Source organism: Phocoena sinus, chromosome 3 (genome assembly GCF_008692025.1).
Source record: "Phocoena sinus isolate mPhoSin1 chromosome 3, mPhoSin1.pri, whole genome shotgun sequence".
NCBI lineage: Eukaryota > Metazoa > Chordata > Mammalia > Artiodactyla > Phocoenidae > Phocoena > Phocoena sinus.
Window position 1 is genome coordinate 23,982,345 of NC_045765.1, and position 17,382 is coordinate 23,999,726.

The 17,382-nt window shown below is 46.7% G+C and overlaps 1 pseudogene; it reads right to left on the minus strand.

Annotated features, from left to right (window-relative positions):
* Positions 1-16,990: 16,990 nt before the first annotated feature.
* Positions 16,991-17,382, minus strand: part of LOC116750998 — a 1,784-nt pseudogene continuing 1,392 nt past the window's right edge.

The window sequence follows — 17,382 nt, forward strand, 5'->3', positions numbered from 1 at the left end:
TCCTCCTGTGTGCTTCATTCAGCTTGCGGCGCTTCAGAAACTGAATTTTGGAGGGCAGAGGCAGCCGGCCTTGAGTTGTAGGGATGGGTATTCACTGAGCAAATTGACAATAATGATGAATAAAGACTCACCTGTGCTGGGTCCCATGTCAGGTGCTTTCTGGGACTGCTCATGTAACCTTCAATAATCCGACAAAGGGAGGTCCTATTTTAAAGTTTAGCAGACTGAGGCCTGGAGAGGTTTAATGACTTACCTGTGAGCAAACAGCCAGCACTGGTAGAAATGAGGTTTGCCTCTGGGTCTCACTTCAGAGACTGAGGACACTGGCCCAGAGGTCTCAACCTCACCTCCTTAACCCTACTATGTACCAGGCACTGTTCCGGGTACTGGGCATTACATGGAGGGCAAAGGCACCTAGGCCCTATGCGATTGGAAGGCACCAGAACTCATCCCGCTTAGAAGAATGCTGCAGCCCATTTTATAGATGGAAAAGCCCGGAACCAAAACCTTTGTCAAGCTCCTCAGAACTCCCCAGCCCAACGCCGTGGCCCGGTCTCACCAGTTTCTTGGCTGGGCAGAGTGCAGAGCCTGGACCACAAAGAGGCCTCTGGCGGACCGTGCTCACCTCCTTCTGTGGCTAGGCCCCCATGAATTCACGTAGTCAGGGAACCCTTCTCCCCCATTTGGCCGCCTCTCAGCATTTAACGAATTTTGCACTAGTCCTCACCAACGAATGCTGTTGTATAGATTTTACAGATGAGAAAACTGAGGCTCAGGGAAATCCAGCTAAAAACCTGCTCACTGTGGGAGTTTCTTGCTGCCTTCCCCTGTTTTTTCATCAGTAAAATAAAAATAACAAAAATACTCAGGTCCCGCCAGTCCTCAGGGGCTCGGACCTGACTTCCAAGCTCCTCTACCTCCAGCTCATCTACCGCCAGCCTCCAAAGTCAAGAGGAGCTAATTCAGTTCTTTAAAAGGGAGGAAAAAGGGAGGGAGTCAGGGACTTTGTGTTCCTGTGGAATGTGGGTTTTTCTGAATTTTGCCTGGAAAGTACAGGCCTGGCTGCCTGGTCCCAGAGCTCTTGGTGGAAGACAAAACATTGCTCCCGGCATATCCTGATTCAGTGCGCCTCTTAGGCTGGGGAAGAGTCCCCAAGCCGGGCCTGGGGCCACCCTTCTGTCAGCCAGGGACCAGGCAGCTCTGCCAGTGCCTGTACCGTCCTCTATTCCTCAGGCTCACCCCACTGCCTTTGGGGATAGGGGAAGACGCCAGGAGATTCTAAGTGCTAAGAGCTGAGCTGGACGCAGCTTGCGATTCAGGGATGCTGGGGTGTATGCACTCGACCATTGCAGGGTTATGGGCTGTGCTCTGTAAGGAACTGGGAAAGGCTGCCTCAGAGCTTGGCTCGGGGCCCTCGGACTTGAATCTCTCCGCTGTAGAGTCCAAGCCGAGGACTGCGGGGAGGGGAAGTGTTCAGCTCGGCACTTGCACACCACCTCCTGAGCCCACGACCCTACTCCGAGAGGCACACCGCGGTCCCATCTCATGGAAGGGCACCCGGAGGCTGTGCCAGACCACCAGACCAGCTCTTAATTCAGACAGCCCTTTCCTACCAGGCAGCCCCAGCAGGCGGCCTAACTCACACAACCAGGGAATCCTTCGACCCGGAGCTCATCCACATTCTCACCCTTAGTGTCCAGCCGGCCCCCACCCCGGGGTCCTGCATGTCCGTGGGCCTTTCTCATCTTACACTCGTCTGCGGTAACATTAGAGAGAAAAAAAATTTTTTTCACAACGTTATACTGCTACGGTTTTTCTATGATGCCTCTGTCTCCCTCTTTATCATCCTTCAGGGACCAGCTGAGTGACCCCAAGGTCTCTCACAAACGGATAACAATGGCTGGCTGGCTTTGGGCTCACTGAAAGCCAGGACTCCGGGCTAAATGCTTACCGGGGTTCTCTAATCTAATCCATCTTAATTTGCAAGCCAGGAAGCTGAGGACCAAAGGTTAAGGTAATGGTCAAGGTCATACATTTCCTAGCGCGGAACTGGGAAACCCACCGGGCAGATACTGAAGGGCGGGGACGGGCGTGGGCGTGTTTAAGAACCGAGAGCCAGTTCACGTCGCTCTTCAAGATGCAGCGGGACGCTGCTCCCTGCCCCGAGCGAGCCTACGTTCTCACCAGTGGGGTGAGGATCTCAGCCTCGGTATCCAGGCTCATTATGGAGTAAACTGTAGTGCGCAGAGCCCTGGGAAGCGGCACACGGCTCTCGCCAGACGAGGGTGTTGGGTCCGGGAGCCAGGGGGATGAGGGTCTAAGGGTCATTACTATCTTAAACTAATGACGCCCGCCTTCCCATAGCGACCCCTTCGCAAATCAAATCGGCAGTATTTGTTTTGTTTTCCAAGTATTCTATAAACAAAGCGTGCAGAGTGAGAATATTCAACCAGGACAGAAAAGTGAGAAATGCTGGGGACCTCCGAGGTGGCAAAGCCCGCGGAGATCAGCGCGGTACAGGCGGACTCTGCATGCCCGGAGTGCCAGGGGCGCACCTAGGGAAATAGTTATACTCAATAATTTTTTTAAAAAAATCAGCCACCCGCCGCCGTTAAAAATTAATGAGATGATAAACCGTGACATTAAAAAGAAAGAAGCTGGCTCCGCAGGCTGAGGTGGAGTGCTTCCCTCAAGCCCAGCGCCGCCCTGCACCAGCCGGCGGGCGAGAGCCCAGGCTGAGGGTCCCCAGCACAGAGGCTGGGCCACCACGCCTCTCCCCTTTCCGCCAAGCTCTTGCCCAGAAGTCCTCTTGCTTCCTAGCGTTATTCCCAGCGAACAGACACAGGTTTGGCCAAATCATAATAGCTCCCGTTTTATTTTGTATAGATTCCCCATTAAATCGATGTCATGTGGCGTATTTCAATACCTGTATTTAAACGAATGCTCAGAGCACGCAGGGTTCCCTGGAACTTTACGACTTGACAGCGGCGGGGAACCCTGGCTGCTCCTTGGCAGGCACGCCCTTCGTGGGCCTGCCCCTCGCTTCCTCTGGGAGGTATTCCCGGCTCAGGCCGCGGGCGCTCCACTGCGGGAGCCAACAGCCCGGCAGCTCCGGGTCTTGATGACCTCCCTGCTAGACTGGGCTCCTGGAAAAAGGGGCCAGTGGCTTAGATTTCATTTATAACTCATGGAGCTTTCTGCGGTACGAGCACTGTCCTAGCTCTTCACAATAAACGCGGGACTCCCCTGGTGGCGCAGTGGTTAAGACTCTGCTTGTCAATGCAGGGGACACGGGTTGGATCCCTGGTCCAGGAAAATCCCACATGCCGCAGAGCAAGTAAGCCTCTGGGCCACAACTACTGAAGTCCACGCGCCTACAGCCCCTGCTCTGCAATAAGAAAAGCCACCGCAATGAGAGCGCACCGCAACAAATAGTAGCCCCCGCTCGTTGCAACTAGAGCAAGCCCACAAGTGGCAACAAAGACCCAAAAAGTACAATAAACCCATCTAATCCTATTTTACACCTCTGAGTTCTGCTGAGGAAATAGATGAAGAGTGAATCTTAGGCCAAAGAGAAGGAGTAGCTTGCCCAAGGTCACACAGCTCATTAATGCCAGAGCTTGGTTTCAAACCCAGGCAGTCTGATTCCGGAGCCCAAGAGCAAGGTAACATCTCATGCCCAGTTCAAAGAGGAGGCACAGAAATGTCTGTCAGCAATCCCATTACTGGGCATATACCCTGAGAAAACCATAATTCAAAAAGAGTCATGTACCAAAATGTTCATTGCAGCTCTATCTACAATAGCCAAGACAGGGAAGCTACAGATGTCCATCAACAGACGAATGGATAAAGAAGATGTGGCACATATATACAACGGAATATTACTCAGCCATAAATTGAGTTTTTTGTAAATTGAGTTATTTGTGGCGAGGTGGATGGACCTAGAGTCTGTCATACAGAGTGAAGTAAGTCAGAAAGAGAAAAACAAAATACTGTATGCTAACACATATATATGGAATCTATAAATAAATAAATAGAAAATGGTTTTGATGAACTTAGGGGCAGGACAGCAACGAAGATGCAGAAGTAGAGAATGGACTTGAGGACACGGGGAGGAGGAAGGGTAAGCTGGGACGAAGTGAGAGAGAGGCATGGACACATATACACTACCAAATGTAAAATAGATAGCTAGTGGGAAGCAGCTGCATAGCACAGGGAGGTCAGCTCGTGCTTTGTGACCACCTGGAGGGATGGGATAGGGAGGGTGGGAGGGAGGGAGACGCAGGAGTGAGGAGATACAGGGATGTATGTATACGTATAGCTGATGCACTTTGTTCTAAAGCAGAAACTAACACACCACTGTAAAGCAATTATACTCCGATAAAGATGTTTTAAAAATGTCTGTCAATTGATTAAAGGGTACAGTAATAATATTAGCTAACAGTTCTTCAAAGATTTCTAGGTGCTAGACATATCAAGCATATGAGGTAAGCACGATTATTTCTCACTGAGGGCAGAAGAGGAGACTGAGGCATGTAGAAGTGGCCCACCCCAGATCAGGGCAGCTGGGATTCCAGGGGGCCCATCTGTCCCCCTTGCACCACTCTGCTGCTTCTCAGGAGAGCTTACTGCAGAGGCAGGTAGGAAGTGAGCAGGCCTGGTAGGCCAGTCACCCAGAGCCACCACCCACCCTGACCCAACCCACAGCTGCCGAAGATAACAGTGGGAATGATTGCCTAATATCTGTTCTTGCTTCCTCTGTGCCAGGCACAAGGCTAAGTGCTGAACCTGCAAATCTCATTCTGTCACTTCCCAAGGAGGAAACTGAAACCCAGAGGAGTTCAGGACATTGACTACCAAAGGTCACTCTGGTAGTGTGGCCCGGGGAATCCTAGATGGGAATCTAGATGGCTTCACTAGAAGCCCTGGTTCCTTTTATTTAAAAAATATTTATTTATTTATTATTTCTTTTTGGTTGCATTGGGTCTTGTGCTGAGCGTGGGCTTTCTCTAGTTGTGGCAAGCGGGGGCTACTCTTCGTTGCGGTGCATAGGCTTCTCATTGCGGTGGCTTCCCTTGCTGTGGAGCATGGGCTCTAGGAGCATGGGTTTCAGTTGTTGTGGCACATGGACTCAGTAGTTGTGGCTCGCGGGCTCTAGAGCGCAGGCTCAGAAGTTGTGGCACACGGGCTTAGTTGCTCCGCGGCATGTGGGATCTTCCCAGACCAGGGCTCGAACCTGTGTTCCCTGCATTGGCAGGTGGGTTCTTAACCACTGCGCCACCAGGGAAGCCCAAGCCCTGGCTCTTTGAACCACTCTCAGCAGTTCCCAAACTTGCCTGAAGACATAAACTGCTGGAGGCTGGGACAAACCCAACCCCCTGCCTGCCCCAGCTCCCTTGAATTGGCCTCCCTGGGGACATCACCTAAAAAAACCCGCATTCGTAAACAGGTGATCCTCGTCATGTGGCAAGTTGGAGAACTGCATCTTTCCCAGAGGTCCCAGTTCCTTCAGGCTCCTCTCCTGATGGGCTGGGAGAAACTGGAGTCAGATTTCCCCTCTCCAGGCCCTGCTTGTCCATCTCAGCGTCTCTGTGTGTTTGCTGGGATCCAGTGGCTACAGCACCAACCAAGCAGCCTGGGGACCCTGGGAGGGCAGAGGGGGGCAGAGGGAGGGAAAGAGGACGGCGGGGAGGTTAGGAGAGGTACTCTGGGACACACTTGTCTTGGCCCAGACCACAAAACCACCCCTGTGGCTTATGCAGCCCAGTACCTGCCAGCACTGCATAGGAGAGAAGATGAATTTGGGGGGACTCTTCAGAGACAGTCTATCTGTTCTTCCCAGATCCTAAGCTCCCCCGTGGAGCCCCACAGGAAGGTGAGTAGGGGCGAACCAACCTCCACAGGGGTTTACAGGGTGCCAAGCTTTCCATCTGGCCCTCTGTCCACAGGAGGCTTAAAAGGTTTTTGTTACTTACCCTGTTCCACACTTAAGAAGCAGCCAAGCTGAATTCTAAAACCAAACCCTCTTCTTTCCAGCACACCCCAACTAACCCTACCCCATCCAAACTCCAGCCTACAGAAATCTCACTTGCTGCTCTGTCTCGCATTAACTCTGCCACTCACCCCAAAGAAGTTTCCTTTGTCCTCAGCTTCTTAGGGGGGGTTTGTCACACGATCCTGGCACATTCCTGCCTCAGGGCCTTTGCACTGGCTGTTCCCTTTTCTTGCAATGACCTCCCCCAGATATCTGCCTGGCTGATGCTTCATCTGTTTCAAGTCTTTACTCAAATGTCACCTTATCACGAGGCTCCTATTTAAAATTGCACCCCCCGTGGAGAAAAGGGATCCCTCCTACACCGTTGGTGGGAATGGAAATTGGTGCAGCCACTATGGAGAACAGTACACAGGTTCCTCAGAAAACTAAAAATAAAGTTGCCATGTGATCCTACAATCCCACTCCTGGGCATATATCCAGAAAAGACAAAAACTCTAAGTCGAAAAGATACATGCACCCCAATGTTTGTAGCAGCACTATTTACAATAGCCAAGACTTGGAAGCAACCTAAATATATATATATATATATAATGGAATATTATTCAGCCATAAAAAAGAATGAAATAATGCCATTCGCAGCAACATGGATGGGTCTAGAGATTATCATACGAAGTGAGGTAAGTCAGACAGAGAAAGACAAATACCATATGATATCACTTATATGTGGAATCTAAAAGAATGATACAAATAAACTTATTTACAAAACAGAAATAGACTCACAGACACAGAAAACAAACTTATGGTCACCAAAAGGGATAGCTGGGGGGCAGGAAGGGAGAAATAAATTAGGCATTGGGGATTAACATATACACACTACTGTATATAAAATAGATAAACAACAAGGACCTACTGTATAGCACAGGGAACTATATTCAAGACCTTGTAATAAACTAGTGGAAATGAATCTGAAAAAGAATGGATATATGTATATGTATAACAACCACTTTGCTGTACGCCTGAAACTAACACAACATTGTAAATCAAATATATGTCAATTAAAAAAAAGAATTAAAACAACTGTAGATACAACTATATTTATTGACTATAAGATGAATTTATTTTCCTAATTTTTCATTTCATTTTCTTCAAGACAAAGTCCCAAACTAATTTTTCCTTTTTTTTTTTCTATGTTTTGTTTTCCCATTTTGTACCCTATTTTAAATAGCCTTTTTTTCTGGCATGAGTTTTCTTTAGAAAATGATCATCCCCTGTTTTGTCTTAGGACAGAACTTTCTCTTATAGTCTTGTATTTGAAGTTCCTCCTTTCTATCTGGTGAACTCCTACTCATCCATCAAGATCCATGTCGTATGCCCCCCCGCTTTCTGAGTGCATCCCCCACTGTTAGAGAATTAACTTTATAACTTGGTAGTCACTGTTGTATCTGATTCATCTCTATGCCCACAGTGCTTAACAAAGAACATGCTACATAGTAGGTGCTCTCATCTGACAAATGAATGATTGAACGAGTAAATGAATAAAGCCTGCAGGTGGGAAGCAGTACACCCCACAGATGCATCATCTCCTGTACTTCTTTTCTGTAACAGTCATGGCATTTGTAAGTCCTGTTGTAATTCTCTCTCCACTGGTAAACCGTGGGCTCCGTGTGGGAAAGACCGTGTTTGTGTGCTCACCCTGCACAGAGGCTGATCATAGCAGGCATGTAATAAATGTGCACTGCCTGAACGAACAGGTTTATTTATTTTGATTTTCAAGATAAAGAAATGCACTTCTGGAAACAGAATTTTAAAATATGCCTGTTTGCAATTACTCACCACCTTCTCAAACCCCCCTCCTCTGCTCCTCCCTGGCAGCCGTGAAATTCATTCAATACATACTTATTAAATAATGTGCAAGGCACCGGGGAACCCACCAGAGAGTAAGATCTCTGCCATCATGAGTTTCAGTTCTGGTGGGGGACAGACAATAAACAGATAAATACATACATAAGACCATTTGAGATTGTTATCAGTACTGAGAAGAAAATTCAGCTGGGTGATATGACAGAGGGGGCTGGGGGGGTAGCTGAGGGGGAGGGGGAGGAGGTGTTTTAGACTTTGTGGTCTGGCAAAGCCACACACTGAAGGCAATGTTTAAGTTTTGAATGTTTAGATGCAGCAGCCATGGGAAGATCTGGTGAAGAGAGTTCAAGGCAGAGGGAGCAGCTTGTGCAAAGGCCCTGAGGTAGGAATGACCTTCGCATGTTCAAGAAACAACAAGTGTGGTCAGAGCTTAGTGAGCACTTGGGTGGTTAAGTGGGCGGGTGGAGGAATATGACGTGGGGTCGGAGAGGTCAGCTTCATAGGCATGGGACAGATTGATTTATCGGTTATAAGTCTCCACGCCCCTGTATAGTATTTCCACCCATACCCAAACTTCTCTGACGCTTGACTTTGGACTTGCCCATGAGAGTTGCTTTGATGAATAGATGTTAGCAGATATGACACAGGCAGAGGCTTGACATGTGCTTTGCTCTCTTGTGTTTCTGCCATCGCCATGGGAAGAAACTGCTCTGCCAGCCCACTGGTCCAAGGAGGACGAGAGACACCTGGACGTGACCTATGGGCCAAGCCCCCAACTTCTGCCAAACTCCAGCCAACCCAAAGATGCGTGAACAAGAAAAGCTGATGTTTTCAAGCTACTGCATTGGTGGGCAGGGTTGTTTCACAGCATTATTGTGGATGCAGTTAACTAATAGAAGGCCATTGCAGGAGGTGGGAATGTAGTTCAAGGGTAATGAGAAGCCAGCTGGGGATGCTTCCTTCCACGGCCCGTAGATGGCGGCAGGTGGGCAGCCATGAGGGCAGTTCACTCACTCTATTTGTCCTCCTGTGGGACACAGAACGAGACTGCATTTCCCCACTACCTTAAAGTTAGCGTGGCCATGTGACTTGTGAGCAGAAGCAATATTAACGTGTCACTTCCAGATGAAAAGCTTTGGGAGCCAGAATATTGTTCCGTCTGTCATTCTTCCTCTGTCAGGGCAACCAGTAAATCTCATCTAATTCCCCAGACTTCGCTACACTTCCACTGCTCCCAGCTTGGTCCAGGCTACCATATGTCTCGCCTGGGTGACCACAGTGGCCTCCAGCTGGTCTCCTCCTTTTCATTCTTGTTCCCTGTGTTAAACAGAATAATGGCCCCCAACGATGCCCGCGTCCTAATCCCCAGAACCTGTGAATGTGCAAAAACAAAAACAACAAAACAACGACAACAAAAAGCAAAAACCCTTGCAGATGTGATTAAGTTAAAGGTCTTGAGATGGGGAGGGTATCCTGGATTCTCTGGATGGGCCCCATGTAATCACGAGGGTCCTTATAAGAGGCCAGACAGCGAGAGTCAGAGGAGAGGTGACGATAGTAGCAGAGGTTGCAGCGATGCAGCCAGGAGCCAACGAATGCAGGCAACCTCTAGAAACTAGAAAAAGTAAGGAACAGATTCTCCCTGGAGTTCCCAGAAGGAATGCAGCTCTGCCAACACCTCGATTTTAGGACATCCGACTCCGTTACTGTGGGATAATAAATTCGTACTGTTTTAAGCCCCTAAGTTTATGGTAATAGAAAACAAATGTACTTCCCTACAGTCTGTTCTCCCCTTGGCAGCCAGAGTGATCTATCAAAGACCAGAAATCGGATGCTGTCACTTCCTGCACAAGGCCCTCGAGCGGTCCGTCCCCCTTGCTTGTAAGGGATTCTGAACTCCTTGCCTGGGCAACTGGCCTTGCCCACCGCTCCAGTTCTGACACTCACTCCTGGTCACCGTCTCCTGCCACGTTGGCTTTTCCTCACCTCCTTCCTACAGATCTCTTCCTTCTGCCCATGATATTCCTCGCTTCACTTGTAGCCTGTATCTCCTCCTCTTCCCACAGGACTCGGCCTGACTGGTCAGTCAACTATATTTTATTTATTTATTATTTTGCGGTACGCGGGCCTCTCACTGCCGTGGCCTCTCCCGTTGCAGAGCACAGGCTCCAGACGCACAGGCCCAGCGGCCATGGCTCACGGGCCCAGCCGCTCCACGGCACGTGGGATCCTCCCGGACCGGGGCACGAACCCGCGTCCCCTGCATCGGCAGGCAGACTCCCAACCACTGCGCCACCAGGGAAGCCCTATTTTAATTTTTTTAAAAGGTGTAATCCTACGATAAACCATAACGGAAAAGAACATAAAAAAGAATATGTATGTATGTGTATAATAGGTACATACATACATCTATAACTGAATCACTTTGCTGCACAGCAGAAAGTAACCCAACATTGTAAATCAACTATACTTCAATTTAAAAAAAAATTTTTTAAGGGTAAAGCTCAGGGAGTTTCATCTTGTTAGAACTGAAACCAAGCCCCTCCTTAAAAGTGTTTACAGACAGGGAGAGAGCCACCCAGCCTCACTTGAGAATGATGGCTTTCAAACCTGACAGCGTTTTCCCTCAAGGAAATGCACTGTTTGGTCCTGCAGGAATCATATTCGAAGCCAGAGAACCTGGTTTAAGCACTGCCTTTCAAAGAAGCTAATCATGCCCCTGGCTCCCGCCAACCACACGGCTGGGCCGTCTTCCCCTGGTGGGATAAGGGGCCTGCCCCTCACAGCTGTCCAAGCTGGGGGCTGACATGAAGATGCCGGAATTCGTCCTCTCTGCTCTTTCATCCGCAGCCTCTGGGGCCTGTGGTCCGGACTCAAGTGCGGGGTGGGCGGCAGAGGCTGCAGCAGGTGAGGCCTTGCCAGCAATTAGCTCCCATGCCCAGACACTTACTCCTTTTTATGTTCCTAATCTTTTTACTAGAAACACTCTGGATTTTGTTCTGAGCTGTCATGGGAGCATCACCCTCTTCAGAGGGCACTGGGAAGTCAGATGTTTTCAACACCAAGATTCCCTTGGAGAATGGCCCCCACTCTGAATTAATAAGTTCCAGAAACACCACCACTAGAGAGAATGGGTGGCGTTAACAGAGGACGCCTAAACAACAGGTTAGGAGAGAATTGTTGCAACAAGAGAAAAAAATAGGTAAATTGGACTTCATCCAAATTAAAAACATTTGTGCATCAAAGGGCACCACCAAGGACTTCCCTGGTGGCGCAGTGGTTAAGAATCCGCCTGCCAATAGCAGGGGACATGGGTTTGAGCCCTAGTCCGGGAAGATCCCACATGCCGCGGAGCAGCAAAGCCCCTGCACCACAACTACCGAAGCCCGCGCACCTAGAGCCCATACTCCGCAACAAGAGAAGCCACCACAATGTAAAGGCTGAGCACCGCAACGAAGCCTCCGCTCGCCGCAACTAGAGAAAGCCGGTGCACAGCAACGAAGACCCAACGCAACCAAAAATAAAAGAATAAATAAATTTTTAAAAAAAGGCACCATCAACAGTGTAAAAAGGCAGCCCACAGAACGGGAGAACGTATTTGCAAATCATATGTTGAATAAGGAATCGATGCGCAGAATATACAAAGAACTCCTACAACTCAACAACATAAAAGAAACAACTGGATTTTTAAATGGGCGAAGGACTTGAATAGACTTTTCTCCAAAGAAGATATACAAGTAAGCCAATAAGTACATGAAAAGATGCTCAATATCATTAATCATTAGCAAAATGCAAATCAAAACCACACACACATTAGGATGCCTACCATCTAAAAAAAAAAACAACAGAAAATAAGGGTTGATGAGGATGCAGAGAAACTGGAACACTTGTACGCTGCTGGTGGGGATGTAAAATGATGCAGGCTTTGTGGAAAACTGTATGGCAATCCCTCAAAAAAATGAATCATAGAGAAACCTTATGATCAGCAATTCCACATCTGGATACACATCCAAAAGAAGAGAAAGTAGGAACTCAAAGAGATATCTGTGCAATGTTCATAGCAGTGTTATTCACATTAGCCAAAAGGTAGAAACAACCCAAATGTCCATTGATAGATGGATGAATAAATGAAATGTGGAATATACACACAATGAAATATTATTCAGCCTTAAAAAGGAAGGAAATTCTGACATATACTAGAACATGAATGAACTTTGAAGACTTCATGCTAAGTCAAATAAGCCAATCACAAAAGGACAAATATTGTCTGATTCCACTCATATGAGGCACCCTAGAGTAGTCAAATTAATGGAGACAGAAAATAGAATGATGGTTTCCAGCGACTGGGGGTAGTAGTCATTGGGGAGTTGGTATTTGATGGATACAGAGTTTTAGTTGGAGAAGATGAAAAAGTTCTGGAGAAAGATGGTGTTGATGGTAGCATAACAATATGGATGTACTTAATGCCTCTGAACTGTCCACTTTAAAAATGGTTAAAATGGTAAAGTTTATGTTATGTATATCTTACCACAATAAAACAAAAAGAAAGAATTGTCCTCCCAACAAATGAACTACAGGATCACCCTTGACATTGTCCTCCTCCTCAGCCCCAGCAGTGAACACATTAAGGGTTACAAAGTTCTGTGTTTACATCCTTGATGTCTGTAGTAGAGTGATTGTAAAATAGCCCCAATTATCCACCTCTCCCCACATCCATGTCCCTTACAATGTGACTTTGCTGCTCCTCCCATCAAGCAGTAGAGTCTATTTCTTTATCCCTAGAATCTGGGCTGGCTTTGCGGCTTGTTTAGAATCTCGTGGAAGTGGCAGTGCGCCAGTTTTGACCTTGTCCTCAGGAGATCTGCTTGCCCTGTCGGAATCCTGTCACTGTCATTAGAGAGAGCCAGAGGTAGCCAGCTGGAGGATGAGAGACTCTGTGAAGAGAGCCCATTTATCCTGCTGAGGCCATCCCAAACCATCCCACAGCCAGCGGGGCCCCAAACATGTGAGCGAGGCTAGCCAAGATTGGCAGAGCTCGTCTAGATGACATGTAGCTGGCTGCATATGCATGAGTAGGCCCTACCCAGACCAGAAAAACTGCCCAGTTGACCAGTAAACTCAAGAGCATAATTCATGTTTATTGTTCACAGCCATTCTTGGGGTTGGGGAGGGATAGTTGTTATGCAGCAACAGCTAACTGATACATACAGTACAGAGACCTCAGAGATATTGTGGGTTTAGTTCTAGACTATTGCAATAAAACGAATATGGCAATGAAGTGAGTCATTGGAGTGTTTTGGTTTCCCCATGCATTAAAAAAAAGAAAAGAAAAAAGGTTCTGAAGCACCTGGGAGCAGGAGAGGAATAAAGATGCAGACATAGAGAATGGACTTGAGGACATGGGGAGGGGGAAGGGTAGGCCGGGGCAAAGTGAGAGAGTGGCATGATCATATATACACTACCAAAGGTAATAGATAGCTAGTGGGAAGCAGCTGCGTAACACAGGGAGGTCAGCTCGGTGCTTTGTGACCACCTAGAGGGGTGGGATAGGGAGGGTGGGAGGGAGACGCAAGAGGGAAGAGATATGGGGATATATGTATACGTATAGCTGATTCACTTTGTTATAAAGCAGAAACTAACACACCATCGTAAAGCAATTATACTCCAATAAAGATGTTAAGAAAAGTTGTATTTATTCTATACTGTAGTCTATTAAGTGTGCAATAGCATTATGTCTAAAGGAAACTACATACCTTAATTCAAAAATACTTTATTGCTAGAAAATGCTAACCATCCTCTGACAATGCAGGGCTGCCACAAGTGTTCAATTTGTGAAAAAACACAATATCTGCAAAGCACAATAAAGCACATGCAAGAAAAAAAGGAGTGCCTGTACATTTTTCATCCATTCCCTGTCTTTTTTGCTGCCAATAACCTCCTTTGGACTTCGATTAACTTATAAATTTTTTGTTATTAATTTCTGCTTCTTACGTGCTTTAAAGGTTTTTTTTCTTCTCCTTGAATTGGAAGCATGTAATATTAATTCTTAGCATGTTAACTGTATATTTTTTGTCTACTTTATTAGACAACCCCCCAAGAAAGTTTTGTCAAAGTCTTTCACGAAAATAGTGATTTTTGCCAAATTCTTGTATTTTTGAGAGTTCTTGTGTTGTATATTTAATGGCTTGTTCTTTGGCATACAAAGATTCATAAATGTTACATACTCATATATCCTCGCTTTCTATGTGCCACACAATATTCTAATATATTGTTTAATTAATGTCCTAATTTACAAATGAAGGTGCACAGAGAGGTTAAGTAACTGACCGTGGTCACACAGGAGAGAAGTAGCAAAGCTGGAATTTGAACCCAAGCAGTTCTGGCTCCAGAGCCTACCACTTAACAACTACACTCTACTGCTCCTCATTGTGATGGGTAGAATTTTTCAACATGAATGAATTTGTACCATTTACTCTTCATTGCCTGAATCTACTTTGTCTGATATTGATGTTGTTTTTCCTTGCATTTCCCTCAGGTTTTGGCCTGGTTCCTCAGAAAGCAGAGCTGAGGTCAAAGCTTACTACTTTGTAATGCAATAGGAGACCAGCTGGAGTGGGGCAAAGGAGGTGAGGTCAGGAAGGAGGGTGAGGTCATGGGAAGGTGGTTTCCAAGCTGGTCACCATCTGGTAACCAGCACAGTTGATCAATGGACTTCGTGGGATTGTCTTCCAGAGGTTGTAAGCACAACTGCATCTCCGGACACCACACGGGGAAGAAGGGAAGAGAATGATTTGCCAGCTCTGGTCTCTCATTGGTGGAGGGTTTGCTCCATAGAGTATCAGCTCCCTGCTTTTCCAGCTTTGCCTGCATGGGGACCAAGCGGTCCTCGAGCATCTTACACCTCAGCAGCAACAGAGAAATCCCAGGACCCGAGGTGAGAGGCACACGGCGTGGGCATGAGGCCGCTCTGTCGGGTTGTGCCCACAGGAATTTGGGTGGAGCTCACAGGGGTGTGACTGGGGTGACCTGAAGACAGGTGAGGCGTACGAGAAGTCTGATACACCTTGCCAGCCATCTCTGTTTTCAACTTTCCACGTCATCTGATTTTAGGTCTGTCATACTGTTTATTATTTATAAGGGGCTGATCTAAAATAAACAGAATGACCTAAATGTTTTTTAACCTAATCTGAATCTCTGTTTTTCTTTAGAGAATCTAACTTATTTAAATTGTTTTCCTGTCTTTTAATATTCTGATCAGTCTCTCTGGTGATCTGGAAGTTACACATTATATCCACACTTTGCTAAGTAGGTACATTGTATCAAATTCACAAACATGACACACGAACTTATTTTTCTCTATTAATGCCCAGAATGAAACAGATTTATTGATTCTAATCTGTGGAGGGTAAGAAATTGAGTGTACTCTTATGTAGTCCTTTCTTCTCATTATTCAAGAATTACATTTGACATTTGCACTTAACACCGAGATTACATTATCAACAAGTATTTAGACTTAATTTCAATTTTACTGCTGACTGCAATCTGCTTTACACCATATTCTCCTAGTTTTTGTGTCCTTTATTCTATGTACTCATTAAATGACAGAATTAAAAATGGAATATCTCGTGTAATTTTGTTTCAGGAAGAGTATGTAGATGGTATACTTAAATTGGTTTTTAATTATAAAAGCTCTGCAGCTTGTGAAACGTCAAACAGAATATCAATATACAACTCAGATAGAGAGGATGCTTTCTGAGTTCCTGCATGTCTGAAAGTGACTTTATGTTGCCCTTGAATTTGAAAAATTGCTTGACTGAATATGGGATTCTTGGGCTATAATATTTTCCTTTCAATGTTCTGTAAACATTGCTCACTATTTTCTAAGGAAGCAGTCTGACACCGACCCTAGTTTTCCCTCCTTTCTGAGAACCACATTTTTTCAATGGCTAATGGGCAGGATCCTTTAAATTTAAAAACTTCACCAGGGTATATTCAGACACTGATTTTTTTTTTCATACTTTTTGACCTTTGATAAGTGAAGTATTTTTCAGGTGAGAATTAGCATTCTGTTATCTCATTGATTCCTGCTTCTGTTCCAACTTTTCTTCTATGCTTGCTTCTCCTTCCAGTGCACATAAACTGGTGGATGATGGGTCTCTGGGGGTCTTCACCATGTTTCCTGTGCTCTCTCCCATTCATGTCCTTCCTTCAATCTTTTTCTCTGTGTTTTGGGAGCACTTCTCTTTAATTCCTCAATTCGATATTTTGCAGGATCCAAATTCCTGTCACTTCCTCCATGACATTTAAAATTTCTGATCATCATAATTTTCACCCCCAGGAATATTTTCCTGATTCTCAGATTCCTTTTCATGACTGCTTAATTTTGCTTTCCAGAGGCTGTATCCTCTCAAATCTGACTAAGAAGATAACTGAGAGTTTGTTTCCCCTGCTCCCCACACCCATTTCCTTCTTTCTAGTAATTATGTTTGAAGGGAGATAGTTGCTTTAATTTATTAATTGTTTCTTTTTGGTCATGTTGCACAGCTTGCAGGAACTTAGTTCCCCAACCGGGGATTGAACCAGGCCACATCAGTGAAAGTGCTGAAGTGCTGAATCCTAACCACTGGACTGCCAGCCCAGGAGACATTTGCTTTAATTCCTCCAGGTAGGCCCTTTCTTTTGATCTATTCACTTCTTTCCATATCCAGGTAATTTTGCTGTTTGCTCATTCCTACAGGAATGGTGGTTTTAATAACTGCAGTGGAGTGGTGATGGTGCTGGTGATGATGAGGGTGGTGGTGGTGGTAGTGGTGGTGATGGTGGTGGTGGTGATGGTGGTAATGGTGGTGGTGGCGATGGTGGTGGTGATGGTGATGGTGGTGATGGTGGTAGTGGTGGTGGTCATGGTGGTAGTGGTCATGGTGATGGTAATGGTGGTGGTAGCGATGGTGGTTGTGATGATGGTGGTGGTGGTGATGGTGGTGGTGATGGTGGTGATAGTCGTGGTGATGGTAGTGATGGTGGTGGTGGTGGTGGTGGTGATGGTGATGGTGGTGGTGGTGGTGATGGTGGTGGTGATGGTGATGGCGGTGATGGTGGTAGTGGTGGTGGTCATGGTGGTAGTGGTCATGGTGATGGTGGTAATGGTGGTGGTAGCGATGGTGGTTGTGGTGATAGTGGTGGTGGTGATGGTGGTGATGGTGGTGGTGATGGTGGTGATGGTGGTGGTGGTGATCGTGGTGGTAGTGGTGGTGATGGTGGTGGTGGTGATGGTGGTAATGGTGGTGGTGGCGATGGTGGTGGTCATGGTGATGGTGGTGATGGTGGTAGTGGTGGTGGTCATGGTGGTAGTGGTCATGGTGATGGTGGTAATGGTGGTAGCGATGGTGGTTGTGGTGATGTGGTGGTGGTGATGGTGGTGATGGTGGTGATAGTCGTGGTGATGGTAGTGATGGTGGTGGTGGTGGTGGTGATGGTGGTGGTGGTGGTGGTGATGGTGGTGGTGGTGGTGGTGGTGATCGTGGCGG